Source organism: Psammomys obesus, unplaced genomic scaffold (genome assembly GCF_907164565.1).
Source record: "Psammomys obesus unplaced genomic scaffold, mPsaObe1.curated_primary_1811, whole genome shotgun sequence".
Taxonomy (NCBI): domain Eukaryota; kingdom Metazoa; phylum Chordata; class Mammalia; order Rodentia; family Muridae; genus Psammomys; species Psammomys obesus.
In genome coordinates, this window is record NW_026585895.1 from 9,279,639 (window position 1) to 9,297,370 (window position 17,732).

At 44.7% G+C, this 17,732-nt stretch overlaps 1 pseudogene; it reads left to right on the top strand.

The window, feature by feature from the left end:
- The first annotated feature begins 9,336 nt into the window (after positions 1 to 9,336).
- Positions 9,337 to 17,732, top strand: part of LOC129671570 (40S ribosomal protein S2-like) — a 13,314-nt pseudogene continuing 4,918 nt past the window's right edge.

The following is a 17,732-nucleotide window of genomic DNA, read 5'->3' on the forward strand; positions in this document are numbered from 1 at the left end:
CTTTCTTTCTTTCTTTCTTTCTTTCTTTCTTTCTTTCTTTCTTTCTTTCTTTCTTTTTCTTCTTCTTTTTTTTTTTTAAAGTGATATTTGGGCAAAAAGCCATTTTTGGATTATAAATGCTATTGGGGAGGGATCACAAATGCAACTCCAGTTTAAGGCCGTGGCTTTGGCCCAAAGATAGCTGGAAAAAGCGACAGACTCAATGAGGTTTGTTCCAATCCCCATCACAACACCAAAAACCACAGGGTAAATGACAGAAGGGCAGGCACCATTAGCTCTCAGGACACACCTCTGGCTGCATCGTCCTTTAGTGGTCTAAGCCTAGGAGCCTGTTCAGTCTTGAATGTACGTTCTGCAGGTAGTTTCCTCGGCGCTTCCCTGCTTCGGCCTTTGTGAGTGTGGAAAGCACCCACTCCTGTCACTTCCGCTGTGGGGCGTTGTGCGAAGAGCCACGGTTGATGTGAGCTCAGGGCTTCCCGGGGTCAGGTGTGGTCAGGAGGAAACGGCACCAAGACCAGCAAGGACGGTTCACGAAATCGCGCTGGTGTAGGCTACTCGGAAGCGTTCTGTACTTCCGGCTCCGGCTGGAAGGAAGCCTCGGAAGATCCAGTGAGAAATGACAGGGTGACGGAAGTTGTCTGTTAAAGTGCGCTGGCGGTGTTTAGTGCAGGAAATTTCATTTGGTGGTTGATTTGAGTTTTAAATTGACCATTAATCTTGCTTTATGACTTTTGTGGGGGGGGGGAAGAAGCAATATTTTCCAATCACATTTTATTCAATGTGTGCCGGTGCACAGTACTAATTTCCAGGTGGAAGATTGACTTTCAAGGACATCCTTTTTTTTTTCCCCCTTGCTTGACAGATTGAGTTTGTATTAATTCCAAAAGTCCAGGAGCCAAAAGCGAAGCCTGGATTCAGATGAGAAACGGGGTCTTTGACGATTAACCGGAGCACGGACGTTCAGATGCTTATTTGTTACTGTTTTTCATTTCAGGAGACTCAAATATGGAGCAGCCGCTGGCCAAAGAAAGTCAATGACATACACATATGGGAGCTCATCAGAGGCTGTCCAGGTGGTGGCATCACACGAGTCTTACCGAAGGAAACACCACTGGCACCTCTAAGCACCCTTTGGCGTGGAATCTTTGTGGCGTTGCACGTAATGCCCTCCAACTCTAGAAACAAATGATTCCATTGAATATCAAGACATTCTCCAGCTGAGAGGTCACTTAAGAAACTTGCTTTATTGTTTATTATTATATTTATTATAGCAGTGAAACTAATGTTGGATGAAAGTACCTTGGGGGGGGTGGAGGAGGAAGAATGATTGATTGATTTGTATAAGCCTAAAAGGCATAAGTAGGGCAGACAAGCCAGTTTTTAGACAGAGCCTTTAAAATAAAGATTTCCTATTACACATATTATAAATGTTTACATGTATATAGACTGCTGTCTGCAGGTATGCCTGAACTCCAGGAGACCACAGCAGATCCCATTACAGACAGTAACAAGATGCCATGTGGGTGCTGGGAGTCGAGCTACCAGTGCTCATATCCCCTGAGCCATCTCTCCAGCCCGACAGAGACTTTCAACACACTACCCAGATTCCTAGCAGCTAGAAGTGTCAATGAAAAACACTCAGACTTTATAGTTTGGCCAATGGGGTCTGGAGGATTGGTCATCATTTGGGGCTGTCCATGGAGATGAGGTGGATGGACATTAGGAAATGGGCCAGTGAGCTTAAGAAGGAGGAGATGTGTCTGTGTGTTGGCCTATAAATGGTACTAGGAAAATGGAGGCTGGCATATTGCAGGGACTCTATAGACCACCAGCTACATTGTCAGTGGGGAAAGGACATGCATGCTCCTCCCCCAATTTTGCCCACCCCCCTTTTCTTCCTTGTTGCTGTAAACTAAAAAGGAGCTGTTGGGCTATATATGTTTATTATTATTATCCCTAAGATTATCGTGGTATTATCTAACCCGCTATCACAAATAGTAAGACACAGACACCTGTTAGATTTATAATTGCCTTATTTACCTTGGGCCAGGCAGATATTTTACTTACACTGCCTCAATAGCCTCTACCCATCTCCCAGCCTCATCCAATGCCATCCTCTTTAATATATATATATTTAATCTGGACTACTTTCCATCCATAATCCCATGCTACTTGCTTGTATTTTTTATCTGGGCTTTTCCACACTGTTAGCAAAGTCTTTCCTCCAAGTATACATGATTTCTTCTCCACCCAACCCATTGTTGCGTCCTCCTTCTTCATCTCTTCCCATCCATCTGTCTTCCATGATTCTCTTGTCCTGGATGTCTGGGAACCTTAGCCACACCTACCCCATTCTGTCCTGTCGAAGTATAGGCTGTTTAATCAGCCAATCAGGTATGTCTTAGGCAGGTTGACACAAGGATAGGTGTAACCAGATCTTGAGGGCCAGTAACACTCATCAGACCAACCTCCGACACTTCCTTAAGAATCTGTGAGAGTCCACGTTTTCCTGATGTTTTTGCAAACCCACCCCAAACCTGCTGGACCTCTGTTCCTCATTTCTGAGACAATCCTACAGATGCTACTTGTAGGTAAAGTTATCTGTAGCTCCATTGACCTTGTCTCGTTCTTAGAAATCTTCTAGTGTCTTTAATATAGACATGAGAGGAGACAGCAACAGAAACTAAAGACACAGCAGTGTGATTTATTATGGAGCATATTTATCAGAAGAGACAAAGCCAGCGTCAATGGAGAGCAGTCATAGAAGGTTCACAGTTGCCTTAGAGGCAGGAGAGGGCTGACATCACATAAACAGCCACAGAAAAGCAGTTAAATGATTTTCTATGTGTTCTTGTGGGAGGCTGTATCTAATCTGATGCAGTAGCTCCACGGGGGCCCTGCTAATGACATCTCCACCAAATATCAGCTCAATAAATTGCTTCCCTTCATTAATCTGAGTGTCAGTGTCTGCATTAGTGGTGTTTACCCAGCAGAAGGGCTAAGGGAGAGATAAAAAGGACCTGTTTTTAGTGACATATGAGGGTGGCCCCATGGAAACTAGTGGATATATAATAGTTGGACTCTTGATTCTGGTGGATCAAAATGACTTTCTTTATTCCTTCCCCCCCATTGTACACTTATTCTCTGAGTGACTAGCATAACACCTGGTTTTATGTGACAGTTTATATACCAGCCAACAAAAAGCCTTGGAGGCCCTTCTAGGTCTTTGAGGCAGGTCACAAGTCATCACTCATATGCATAATTGACTGTGATAAAGATATGAAGGAAATTATGTAGTTCTTTGGAAGGATATAATGAAGGATCAAATTTGGATGGAGTTGAACCATTTTTTTTTTTCCCCAGAAAAATCAAGACTTTTGGCTTCAAAGTCTTTACCTGAAAGAGGATAACTTGGAAGTCACAGGAATAACAGCAGGGAGGAGAGGGACCAGAGCCTGTGGAACATTTCAAAGCAAGTGAGCCTGCAGGGCCTTCACACCACCTGCTATGCCGCCGTCTCTACTGCTGTTCGCTTTAGCTTTTCAGGTGAGTAAAGTACACAGTGTCGAGCTATTAAGGCCGGACAAGAGCACAAACAGCTTAACTCCAGCGCGGCAGGTGTGCACTGAAGGGAAAAGGCACAGCAGAGTTGCAGCGAGGAAAGACTGCCTGAAAGATGCAGAACTGCGGGGCCTCAGAGCCAGGATGGGGCTGGGGGACGGTGGGGGTGGGGAGCATCCTGGAACCCCAGTGCCTGGGCTTGAGAAGGGTGATGCAATTTGTCTCCCTGTAGAGCCCAGACTGGCCAAAGCCTGCCACCCTCCTGACTCCATTCCACCACACACAGGCCATAAATCTGTGACTGAGGTTCCATGTATTAAGGTCATTTCATATGGAGATTTGCATCACCGAATCTGCCCACACAAACCTGGCTATGGCAGGCAAAAGTCACCCAAGGTCACCGGCTTGACTCAATGTACCATGCAGAAGACACTCCCGCCCAGGAGCACCCCTCACACAACGCCTACCATCATATCCAGCCAAGCATTTGAGCAACCCCTTGGTCCAGCCAAATGAACACAATCAGCTCCCATCACACTTACCCCACTTCCTCAGCCATCCACCATGTGGGTCCACTCGTGAGGATGTTGGCTCCTTCGTCCCCGAAGATGCTTTCCTCAGAGAAGACGGAAAGGCTTAGGGGGTTTCCTGAGTCCTCCGGTTAGACATGTATGGACAGGCGTGGCTCTCTCCTGGAGTGTGCAGGCAGGCACCCAAATACCACCTCTGCTGACCATCACACCTGCATGTGACTATTCACAAAAATGGAAATCTCCTCTCCCAGCCCTTGAGCCAGCATTCTGACTAGGAGCTCGTCACCGAGAGCACAAACCGTCCGTGCAGTGATCACTGCTGAAGGGGAAGCCACACGCAGTATGGCCGAGCAAGTGTGTAAAGTTTAGGCATTTCACTCCATTCCCAGCCACACAGTGCTCTGATGACTTGTCTGAGCCTCTCCGGGCATGACCTGGAGCCCTTACCGGGTGGGGCAGTTCCCTTGTTTTGTACTTAAGTGTTGTGGCTCATCTACTCAGGAGCCCCAGGACTTCTTGGGCCCCTCTTTGTCAATAACATCAAAACTCCCGAAACTGACTAGTTATAAGAGGGTCCAGAAGACAGAAGCACCAGGTTCTGACTGTCACACTCAGTACCAGCAGCAGCGATGTTAATCCAAGGACAGAAATGGAATGTTTAAGAAAAAAAAAAAAAAAAACAAACAAAAAAACAAAACCAAAAACCAAAAACCAAAAAACCAGACCGCTGGAGAGAATACTATCTTTGCCGTGTCTCCCTCAAATTAATTGAGTGACGGAGCAGGAATAACGGGCACCTACTGACACTCTCCTCCTTAGAGGTCACATTGAAAGCATCTTTTTTTCTCACATCAGGAACTAGGTTCTAGCTGTCTGTCTAACACCTTATTTCATTCTCACAACTGACCCGCTGAATTGAACAGCTCAAAATCTGTGTTTGGCCAGTTCTCCTTCATGGTAGACGGGGAAATATGACATAATCAAGTGTTCAAAAGGAGAAGGGAGAACCCTCCCCTCCCTGCCCGCTTGCCCACCTGCCCCATCTCCCAGCTGTGGTCTACACTAAGGCTCCTGTGGCTGCCAGCGTGGTCTTGGGAACTGTGACAGGCGCATGACCCAGTCTCAGGTTTACAGTGCTCTGAAAGTGCGTTCTGGCTGTCCCTCTAAGTTTTGCTCCTGGGTCTTACAAAGTGCACGAAATGTTCAGTAGTTTACTGTAAGACCGGCTTCGTGGGGCTGGGTGGGTGGGGGGGATAAAGCGTTTGCCCTGCAATTGTGGGGACTGGAGTTTAGAAGCCAAGACTCGAGAGGCCCGAGGAGGCGGCCAGGAAGACTGGCTGTGTTCTCTGTGCTCTGGGCTCTGAGACAGGGAGTGGTCTTCCAGAAAGACACCCAGCATCAACTTCAGCCCCCTTAGACACACGTATGTACATACGGTCACGTGAACACGCATAAAAAAAACACAAAATGCACATGTGCAAAAACAAATACAAACAACAAAAAGCCTTTTGTTAAATGCTTTTCCCTCACTGCAGTAGTAGAATTCAGGGCATACCTAAGGGATGCTAGGCTAAGCTGTGATATTCAGGGTAAAGTGTATACATTAAATCCTTTTTTGATTTGTGAGGAGTTTATTGGGCTTTAATCCCATTATAAGTTGAGGAGAACCTATACATCTCCCAATGATTTTCCTCAGGTCAACAATGGCTGTTAGCTACAAAAAGATAAACAGGTCGTCATGTTTTCAATCCATTTGAAAGTGATATATAGATATAGATACACACACACACACACACATGTAAATGTATATACACACATATCTTAGTATACCTGCTCACTAAAGGAAAGTATTTTATTGAGTAAGAGAGATGGAAAACTTGAATTTTCTGATTGGGACTGCTTTTTATTTTTTATTTTATTTTTATTTTTTATTTTTTTTTGGGGGGACTGCTTTTTAAATCTCTGTAACCACTGGCCAGTAATGTAATGCTTCTACTTTACCTTCTCTTACTGTATTTGGTTCACTTACACAAAAATTAGTGAGCAAACACCTCAAAAAGCTGAGAAGGTAAAGGATGCCCTGCAGATCTAACTAATTCTCATTGATTCATGGAAGGTAAGCGAACAGAGCAAAAAGCACAAAGTGATGCTGATATCATGGGATGTGTCCGTCCAAGTTTTACCAAGATGTGTGCCCCTGCAAAGCTGCACACCCTAAACCGTCCTCAACTTGGCGCTCGCATTGGTGATGACTAAGCCTGTGAACACCACCAAGGGATTCTGAACACCCTTGGTGTCTCTCAGTCCGGGAGAAGTGACGTAGAATCCTCAGAATCCTCAGGGCCAGCAAAGCGTCACCCACTCCTGATGTTTTACGAGCCCTTGAGAAGGGTGAGTATCCAGGAATGATCCTGGAGCCACTGGCAGTTCCTCGAGGAGCTACTTCCTGGACTGAAATCAAACTGCCGTGGCTCGATGCAGCCGACCAAGGCTGCCCACGCCGTCCATCACCACCAAGAGTACTATTAATAACCAGGTAAAAGCCTGTGTATAAGCCCATTCCATTTACAGCTCTAGCATGTCAGGCAGATGTCAGCGCTGTGTCTTGTCTTAGTCATAATGATGGCTAATATGACCCATACAGAATAATAGATGGGGTGGGAAAGATGACAGAGTTAAAAATCAATCAATGCTTTCTGTGCTTTTGTGGCTGGTTAAATCATCAAAGGCTCAAGATTGATTTTTTTCTTTTCTTTTTTGGCTTTTCACAGTGTGCTACCCCTTTCCTCCTTTTCCTTCTCTATCCCCACCCCACACCCCATCCCTTAAACATGTAGACGAGAGTCAAGTTTTTCCTCTGGATAAATACAGAGATGCACTCTGCGGGAGAGGACAGATTTATCACATATTGATGGCAGAGCTGAAAAGTTGTGAGCGCTACTGCATGGACAGGCGATAAGCATGAAGAAGTTTGTACTTTTTTTTTTTTTTTTTTTTTTCAGAAATAAAGTCATTTTTACTTGACGCTCAGTAGTTTATTTTCATCAGCTTACCCAGAAGCTCAGTTTGTCTCTCGGAAGAAGGTCTGCCTGAATACAGGCGTCTGTTAGCGTAGGTCGATGTACACATTAGCAGGTCCTTCCCTTCGCAGCGGATGAGTCTGCGTTCTGGCCAAGGCTCTGAGACACTGCAAGGATGGCGCAGATCATCTCAAGCGGCGCTGTATGTTTGCTGTTCCTGAGATGTTAAACTGCTCCAGATCAAAACTGTCAAAACCCAGGCAACCGGCTCTGAGCAGGTGGCATCTTAAAGGGGGTATTTGAGAGGGCAAAAGAGAAGAGACGGGACTTAGAACTGAACAAATGGTGCCAGGCATGTGGTGCTGCATGCTCGGTTCCCCTCGGCCAATGGTGCGTCCTTATCGGTGATTAGAGGAAGGGAAGAAATGTGATGGAGGTCGGCAGCCTCCGGTGTCTAGCACGGCCCAGGGCAGTCCGATGCTCCCGCCGCTGGACAGCACTTCCACTTCCGTTCTGTGGCTTCCCTTCCCCTCGGGGTGGAGGAGTAACAGCCTTAGTCTACAGCCCGATCCTTCGAGGTTTCCTTGTAGTCAGCCATCACATTTACAAATGGCCGTTTTAAAAACTCAGATTCTATTGATTTTACCATACAGCCTGTCCCCTTCTATGACCCAATTTGATAAATAATCCGGTTTATCACAAGCTCTTCATTCTCACGGCCACCACCCTACTCCAGGCTTCCATTGTCTCCTGATGCCTTAACCTTTTTCTCTCTGCTGGTTTTACAGCCTACTCAATATACATCTGCCAAAACAATCTCAAAAGTTGTGAATCAGACCATGGCAACCCCCTGCCTAAAACTCGGGGATGGCTACCCACAACAGCTTTTTTTAAAAAAATAATTTATTTAATTTTATGTGCACTAGTGTGAAGGTGTCAGATCCCTTGGGATTGGGGGTATAGACAGTTGTGAGCTGCCACGTGGGTGCTGGGAATTGAATCCCGGGGCCTTTGGAAAAGCAGACAGTGCTCTTAACCACTGAGCCATCTCTCTAGCCCCAGAACATTTTTTTTTAAGTTTTCATTCTAATTTAGGAGGCCCATCATAAAAAAAAAAAAAGAAAGAAAAAAAAAAAAAACAACAAAAACCAGTTCTTCCCATTCTGATCACATTGACCACTCTCTCCTCAGGAAGGTGTCTCAACTGCCCTGTTAGTCCCCAAGCACACAGACATTCTGATTTTCTCCTTCTTGAATTTTAAATGGTCTGCCTTTCTATCATCCAAGCATCAGAGTTTAACTGTGACCTCCAGTCACTTTCTGATTCTAGCAGTGTATGTAACTTTCCACCTTCCTTGGCCTACCTGTTTGTCCATCGGCCCACCTACCATTTGTCTATCTGTCTGCCTATCATATATCTAGCCATCCTAGATGACCTTCCACAAGAGTGAACCCTCCACTGGAGTACAAACTTGTGTCTTCTGCCCTGTACTGCATCTTCTATTACATCACGTGTTCTTGACACATGGCTGCTCAGTACGTAGAGCACGGATAGAGCAACAAACAGACAAGAGGATGCAGTCCTAGAAGGCATAGAGAGTAAATAACCCATGTTTTAAAAGAGACTGAAGCAGGAAAAACAGAATAATTAGGGCACTAGAACTTGCTACATGGTGGAGTCAGATAAAATTCATTTTGGGAGCTGAATCATGCTGGAGTTGGGGCCTTATGCCTAGTTTTCCTCTCCCCTCTCTCCCCACCCCCACCAGGTGTGTTTGCACATGTGTCTATTTTGTGTGACATGTTTGAAAGTCTGATGATGCCAATAAATACTTGCTTGGAAAACATGTTTTTAAAGCACAAAATGAAATAGCTAAAATACAAAGAAAACCAGTTATGTTAAGGATGGTTATGGAGGATATGCTGAAATTACAAGTTATACGCATTAATAGTCTAGCAATAGAAAAGTTGAGGTGGTGAAGACTATAAATGAGGTACCTATAAAAACGATGCTATGAAAAAATGGAAGTCCCAGGTGTACTAACTGTACTCTGCTTTTTTTCTTTGTTCACAGTTTGGACAACGATAAATTTACCGAGAGTTGAATGAAAATAGTCTTTTCTTGCTCGGGCTCCCAGGTGTTGTGATTCTGTTCAATGATTCTGCGTGGGTTTGTTTAAAATCTTGATGTAGCTGCAGCAGGGGTAGAGGTAGAAACCCCGATGTCTTTACAAGGCGAGAAGTTGGCAGAATCTGCACTGAGGCACAGAAGTGATGCGTGTCAGCACAGCTGTATGAGAACCCTCGAGAGGTATCAGTCTCACCAGACACTGGTGAGTCTCAAAGGAGCAAAGGGTTTGAGGTTTCCTCCTTCAGCCACATCCAAACGTCTCTCCTTTAAGAGTGAGTTTCTTTTTGGAAAATTATGAAAAAAGGCCTTTCTCTGTTGAGATGGTTGGGACTGCCTGTTTCTTAATAGAGAGAAGGAGGTAGCTTGATATAGCTTCTCTCTGCTTATCCCAAGTCATGTTGAGTCCCAACTGTATTAACGAGATAGAGGCGAATGCTCTGCCAAACATTCTATGTATCTGACATAAAAGAGTATGTATCTGACATAAGAGATTTAGGGTCGTACACTGGAGCAACATACAGAATGTGTAAGTACTTACAGATGAGGTCCATCCATCACATTTATGATCTAGAGACTCTGCCCAAAGGAGTTTCTTTTCTACGTCGCTGGTTTGAGATCTGTGAGGTACACGTGCAATTGATCAGGGTGGTCGTGTTCCTACTCACCTCTCCAAGAGCAGGGGTCGAATGAATGTGTTACCAGGTCCCGCTACAGAAAACACACCCAGGGCAAGACACTCCTACTGCACACACATAGCTTATTGTTTGCCTGGATGCCTTGATCTCCAAATATCAGAGAGCTTTAATGGAGTGCAAATTTCTACTACGTGAAATGCTCAAATGAGTGGGGGGCCTCTCCCGAGGACTTGGTAGAAGCTAGCATTGAAGTTTATAGCTTGGCAAACTGAAATGGTCATAAGTTGAGCCCACGGCAAGTTTTGTTTTGTTTTTGGTATCTAGCAAAAAGACAAACCAAACCAGAGTAACTTGAAATTAGTTACTGGATGAGTCAAAGGATAGTAGAGCCCGGTGTGCTTTAAGCTGAAGAGGTGCAAAGCTTAGAAATCTTTCACAGTATTCCCACTGTGTGCAGCTCATCAGTTGGTTGGGAACCAGGAGTGAGTAATTACAGGGGTGAGTAATTCTAATGCAGTTGTGGTAGATCTTGGCTTTGTGGCAAGTTTTCAAGTGGAGTTGAATGGCTTTGGGTTGTAGAAACAATTCCCACAATGTAACCTGACATATGACATCTTACTTTATTCAGCAGAGGAATTGGAATAGAAATCAAGAGCGTGGAACTCCCTGCTAAAATAAATCAGCAGCGAGTCCCTGCGGGTTTGGAGCAGAAATGAGGGTAAGTCTCACAACTCCACCCCATGACATCTGACAGTCAAATCAAACCCACTTGTGACCTCTATCTCTGTGCCCTACCCTAGCAACCACTTCCTGATTTCTGTAGCTGCTCTGTGTGATTCTGAGAGGTAGCACGTGGTCTCCTGGTGGGGACTTTTGGGAATCTGGACTGGAAATCGCAGAGGTGTGTGAAGAGGGCAGGTCTTCTTTGTTTGGATTGACAGTGTGGTATGCTGGGAGGTAGTTGCTTTGGGAAAGGCTCTTTGCCACCCTCTCTACTCCAGCCTAGTGGGTTGCATACAGCATTCTCGAAAGACTGGGATTTGTTAGGACAAGGGTTTCATTTCCTTGACTGGAAGTCACGGCGAAGTCTGTGGCTGAGGCCGTGGCTCAGGTTTGCCATAGCTAGCACCTCTGCCTCCGTTTCCACTCCTGGGTCAAATGTTTATTACCTTTTAAGGCTAAACTTTTATAAGTAATTAGCAGTTGAATCTTCCCTGGGCTCAATTCTCCTATCCATTTTCTAACCAAATTCCCATTGAAATCAACCACTAGGCTTATTGATTTAATTTAAACTAATTTAATTTTAATCGATGACTTGCAGTTGCCTTCACTGGAAGTTTAAATGAAGAAAGCCGGAAACGAAGTAAACAAATGGATTTGCTATTTCACAAATATTTACCTTTAAAATGGCTAGTCTACTTGTGCCCATAAAGAAAATGAACCTCTAAATTTTACACAGAGTAAGAACCAAGCTGGTGATCAGTCAGAAAGAAGCAACCCCGTGCCTGCTGCCTGCTTCCCAGAGTCCTGTCCTCCCCATTGAGAGCAATTGGTTTAAGAATGATTTCCCACAAGCTGCCATATTAAACCTTCATTCACCTCGGAAATAAAGTCAGGGTGAGAGCGTCTTTGTCAGGCGGGCAGAATCCTGACAGCACAAACTTCTTCCTTTTCTAGTTGCTCTCATTGGCTTTGAAAGACTTAGGGATACTCCTAAGACTGGACTTGCTTGGGGGAGCCTTTGGGGTGCGCTGGTCAGAAGTGACCAGGACGAACCCACTTTTTAATTCTGGGTGGGTCGCCCTCCCTTTCATTTTGAGTTTAAATGTCTTTCATCCTGGCCAGAGCTGCGGCCATTTTTCTCCATGCTTGACCCAGCCATTTATCCCACTTTCTTTTGGCAGAAGAATAGAAAACAACATTTGCAGCATCCCTAAATTAATTATACTTTTCTCAAGCTAAAGGACTGTGACAGAGCCCCAAAACAGCAACTGAAAACTAATTCCTTAAAAGAATATGAAAAAAGGAAGTTGTATAAGATGGGGTAATTAATCTTGCAATAAAAATAATTGTTTACAGTTAAAATTAATGTTACATGCATTCCTCAGCAGATAATAAATTATGGACTTTCTCATTAGCATTTGAATTGATTTCCTCTAATTTCTGAGGAGCACATGAGCATGTGACTAGATTAAGTTTAATTGGACTACAGCTGGTGCCGATTGTATATGCAGAGAGTGGGGGCATTGCTGACTGATTGGCTGTCTTTGAATTTTGTTTCCATGGTCTTTCTCTTTTCCTGCCACTGTTTTTGCCCATACAGGTAATATATATGGCCTTAAAAATTTAATTAAACAGAGATAGGACTGTGTTTTGGATAATAGCTGCCCATGAATTCCTATCAAGGACAACCCATTTTGACATATCTTTATCACGTTTGATATTTGTTATTATTTCTTATTTTTATATAAGAATTATTTTACCAACAATTAGCTAATTAGCATTTTAGACATTCTTTATTCACCACCTTTATATCAAGCCCTTTGTGTGCCAATTTTTGATTTTCAGAGCAGCTTTTCTGTCAACAAAAAAGAATTTTGTTATTATTCCCATTTTCTGAGAGTGTATACTAAGGAGTAAAATACCTTATCAAAGGAAACACAAATGGATATGGTACAGCTGAGGTCAAAATCCGACCCTCCCTCCAATTCTTTGGCGTCACACTCTCAGCTGCTTATTGTTTGAATTACTTAAAGAGTCAAGTGGTTTAATTGTCCTGGTGTTGGAGAAAGAAAAATGACTTACTTTGTGGTTGCGGCTAAACATTTGGGCAGGATGAATATCATCTATAGGGGATGGCAAAGAGCTAATCAGGGGTTAATTTACAGCTGATGAAGAACTATATGGTCACCATGGAGATAGGCAGGGCTTCTAATAGGCCCATAATTAGAAAAAAAAAGCATGAGTTCAATTAATATTGGGCTGTTATTGGGCTTGTGGGAAGAAACTAATATTTCTGAAAAGGCAAAAAGAATTGGTAAGGCTTCAGTTCTGTTCTTCTGGGGTGTATCTGAGAAAATTAAAACAAAAGTATAATTATATATTTTTTTAGCTTTATAATGTGACATTTTCCCTTAGAATAAATTTCTCACTTAAATGAAGTAGAACTACTTAAAGCAATTTGAAAAATAAACTCCTCCAGAGGACTAGAGGGCCTTCGTGTGGTGAGGCTTTGTGTCTTCCCCACGAGTGAGGTCTGAGATCCTCCAGGAACCGCTCAAGCCCTTTGTGATAGACAAGAAAAAACAGAACCTCTGAGGGAATCATTCTCTTAGCAGTTGATACAATAGTATCTAGTGAACTGAATGGCTTCTTCCCGGCTACTGTTTGTACCTGTTCTGTCTTGTCACATTGTTAACTGTTAATCACAGACACAGTGTCCGCTTTAAGTGTAATAAATACATGAATTATCATAAACAAAAAAATATTTTATTTTTTTCTGGAAAGATATATTTCACAAGATAATGCTTTCACTGTTGTTCACATAATTTGAAAAGCTGGAGCTGCCACCTGGCCTGAGTGGGAGCTCTCTTGTTTAGGTCAGGCCTCCAGGCTTTACTTAGATTTACTTGCGTGACCGTGGGTTGAGGGGTATTTTCTGGAGTAGGGCTAAATCAAGAGTGGCTATACCACTGAAGGACTGACTTCCTTCACCCCCAGAAGCCATTAACCGTCAATAGTTTCTCAGGGTCATGATACCTCCTAGACCCCTTCCCAGGGTTGACAGACCCAGTCCCGTGCCAGTAACCATGGCTACATGACGTCATTGGTGCAATTATGACATCACACCCAGAAGACGATGTTTCATAGCAGTCCTTCCATCTGGCTCTCACCTTATTTCTTCCCCCTCTCCCACAGCTGTTCCTGAGCCTGGGGGTGGGGGTGGGGGATGTTCCGGATACAGTTGTCCCGCTTAAAGCCGAGCACTGAGTAATTGCTTTCTTTCAGAGCTCTGACCAGTCATGAGTGTCTGCACTGTCACCCACTGTGAAGAGAAGCTTCTCTGACCAAGGTTGATGCATATATTTGTGCATACAAACACATTTTCCTACTTTTAGAAAAAAAGGATATTGCATTTCTTCTGCCTAGTCTTCTTTGCCATGTATATTTATACTGTACTCTGTTGGTCGGTCATACGTTCAAAGGCTGACGAAGGTAACTATATGGACACACAACAGGAGACTGAGGAGGCATGCTATGTGAGGTTATATTCCTGCTCGTTTAAATGGAAACCCGTGGTCAAGAGAAGAACTCCCAGAATATTGAAAACAGGATCTTGTTTTTTAAAGAGGCAGACACACACACACACACACACACACACTCATTTTCGGTCCAGTTTCCTCTGGCTGCTTAAGCACTAACCAGAACAAGGAGACAAACCCCAAGGCACTTGGCTGGAATGGAATGTCAATATTTTAGTTGAATGCATGTGATCGATACAAGTGCCAGGGAAATACCCTATTTAGAGCCTATTCTGGCCCTTTGGCCTTTTATAATTATTTATTTATTTATGTATGTGAACTTCTTGACTAGATTTCCTATTCTCCCGCTTTACTCTTCTCTTGCCTGAGGCTGTGTAGAATCTGTAGGCCATGTCCCTGGTCCCCGTTTTATCATGAGCTGAAATACAGCCCCCCACAAAACAAAGTGCCACGTTGTTGCCGCCTTGCCTCTCACCTCATTATGGCCCAGCAGAGCATGATGTCACACTTGACCCGATACCAGCCTGCCCATAAATGACACAGCCTGTTCCCCTCTTACTTCCTGCCTCAAGCACCAGGGCAGGGGCTTAGTATGAAATTCATGCCGTGATGACAGATTTAAAAGTTGCTACAAACTCTAACAGACAGCAAGTGCGGTTTGTAGACGTACGCACGACAAGCACAGCTCTCTTGTTTTCCGAAGCGATGACATTCTCCGTTTAAGGAGTTACGTTTATACAGCTCATTATCGGAGCCTGTCTGTGAAGCCAGGGGGGTACGGAGCAGGGGAGAGAAGCCTAAATTGGATATGAAGACATTTACCAGAGGAATTCTCCAAATGTTAATGAGCAGCTTAAGGGCTGTGCACATGTGTAGCCATGTAATTGGGGTTGATGCCTTCTGGGGGACTCCGAGGCACTTCCTGCTCTTGCCCATTGTATTTTGGGAGTCCAACTAGCACCTTAGGTTTCCAACACTTTGGCTCTGAAGATCCACATGGTGCAACATTGTAAATCTGTAGACAGCCAAGTTCCAGCTACTCTGGTTTGGGTTTTCCAGGCAATTAAATGAATGGCACTTTCTAAATGTCTCTGGGGAAGCGTAATGAGTTAGGGAGAGGATTTAGTAGAATGGGGCAGGGAGGTATTGCCTCTCCATTTTGGGGGATTTTCCTGAAAAAACAACAACAAACAAAATAACAACAAAACAAAACCCCCAAAACCAATTGCATCCAAGTGTCTTGAGACTCTCAGCCTTCAGCACCCATCTCCTAGGACCTGGGGCCTGCATATGCTGTCTGAGTCCTTCTGTGAATCAGTTCACACACAGAGTAAGCATGTCTGGAAACGAAGAGGTTATGTGTTTGAGTATGTTCTCTTTGGTTGCTTTTTAACCTCTTTGGGAGTAGTTGTGTCCATTCATCAGGTGATGGTGATGATGATGATGATGATGATGATGATGATGATGAAGAGATTTATCAAATTGGTAGACTATCTTCTTGTGAACAGTCTTCAGGTTTCTGCAACCGGGGAAGGACCATGCTAGGTGGTATGGGTGTCAGGCTGGGGTACCCTGGTTTGGCTGCTGCCTTGTGCAACAGCCAGTGTAGCTTCTTGTATGCTTCTAGGTGAAGTTGGTTAAGACTGGCTAGGATGTATAAGAAGTTTTATTGAGCAGAAGGAAGTCCTTGATTCAGCAGAACAAAATGAGTCCCGAAGAGGCCAGGGGCTGCTGGCCAGCACAGCGGTTCTGTAGAGGCATCTGAAGCTTTCTGGAGGGTTTCCTCCTATTGCTTTTGCCTGACAACAAAAGCAAGTTTTATAGCAGAAGTGGCCTAGAAAAAACGGGTCCTTCACCTTTGCTTATTTCTTGGAAGCTATAGGCTTGCAGTTTGCATTCTTGCGAGGTTGTAGAGTCATTGTTTGGGAATGAACACTAGACGAAGTGAGTAATCATGAAACTTAGCTGACTCTTCATTAACCCTTTAACTTTCTGTTTCACTTTGCATCCTAACGAACTTGTGGTTGCATGGCAAAACCCCTTTCTCTTAGTTTGGCTTTAACAACTGCTTCATAGCCACTGAGAATGAAGAGCGATGTAAAGTTAAGAGGACATTATTTAAACATCAATCTTTTGGGGGTTCTACATGTGCCCCTAGACTGACGACAATACAAAGAGAAGGCACAGACCATGATGCAGCAATCTCGTATTCGCACTCTTGTCTAAGTTCAGAGGTACAATCTGAATGCCTGATGAATCTGTGAGTTCAGCAGAATGTTGAAACTCAACTACCAATGCCAGTGACGTGGAGGCCAGCTACCACTCCCCAGTCTGACCAGTTATGTATCAAACGTTGTCCCAGGTATAAGGAGGTGGCAAAGAAGCCTGCTGAGGCCTCTGATGTGAAGTAGGGAGTGCAGCTGTCATCGGGCTCTAAGGGCTTAGGAGGAGGGTTCTAGTTTCGGGATTGCTGCAGAAAGCCCCCCCCCCCTCCCGGCTTCTCTTGGGTGCTTTCACATATAGTAGCTCATTTAATTCTTTGGTGGTCCTTGGCTTGTAGCTCCAGGGCTTAATTGCTTGTTTACCCAGGGAAGACACCAAAGCCCCTGCAGTTAGAAAAATGCAGTCAGAATTCAAACCCACACCTGAGTATTTCAAGTTTGTGAGCAGCATTGCCAGTGGGTGGTAGGTCTGAATGTGAGATGTTCCCTGCCAGCTTGCGTGTTTGAACATGTGGTCCCCAGCAGGAGGAACTTTTTGGGGAGATGTGGAAATGTTGGGACCAGAGATGCGGCTGTCATTAGAGGAAGGCTTTCGAAGCGTCTAGCCTATCCTGATCTTCTGAAATGTGAGGAACTGGCTGAACACCATCCAGCCACCACAGAGATGCTCCGCCATGCCTGCCCTGCCATGGTAGACTTCTGGGACTGAGAACCCAAACAAACCCTTCCCTGTCTTAAGTCGTATCCACCAGAACACTGAGAAAAGTAACCAGTACAGGCCTTGAAGATAAAGGCCAGGAGACGCAGAAACTGCAGGCATTCCGCTACTGTGCAGCTCGGTTGCTCTGGAGTGGAGGTTTGGGTGGTATGGGCTGAGGTGATTGGAAGGTACTCCGGACGAAGGTGGGATCCTGCTTGGGAAGGCTTGTCAAAGAGATGGCTCTGGTCAAAAGCACCCTTCAACAGGCCATTGCAAGTAGAGGCTGCATCTGATTGGTTCACTTTGGGGCGGTGACCACCCAGGACCATGCTTGGTGCACCATAGGCACCAGAAGGAAGGGAAGAAGAAGGGGCCACGGGCCCTGTGGTCCCTGAGGGTAGATTTGCTGCATCGTGTTGTGGTGTGTTTTAGCGAGGGCTTGTAGTGCTGTGATGAAACACTGTGGCCAAAAGCAGCGTGGGGAGGAAAGGGTTTTTTTCAGGGACTAGTTCATCACTGACAGAAAGCAGGAACTGGGAGGCAGGAACTAGAGCAGAAGGCATGGAGGGGCAATGCTTACTGGCTTGCTCTGTCTGTTTTCTTATAATACTCAGGACCACCGGCCCCAGGGGGCCCCCACCACAACGGGCTGCCTCCTACTTTACTAT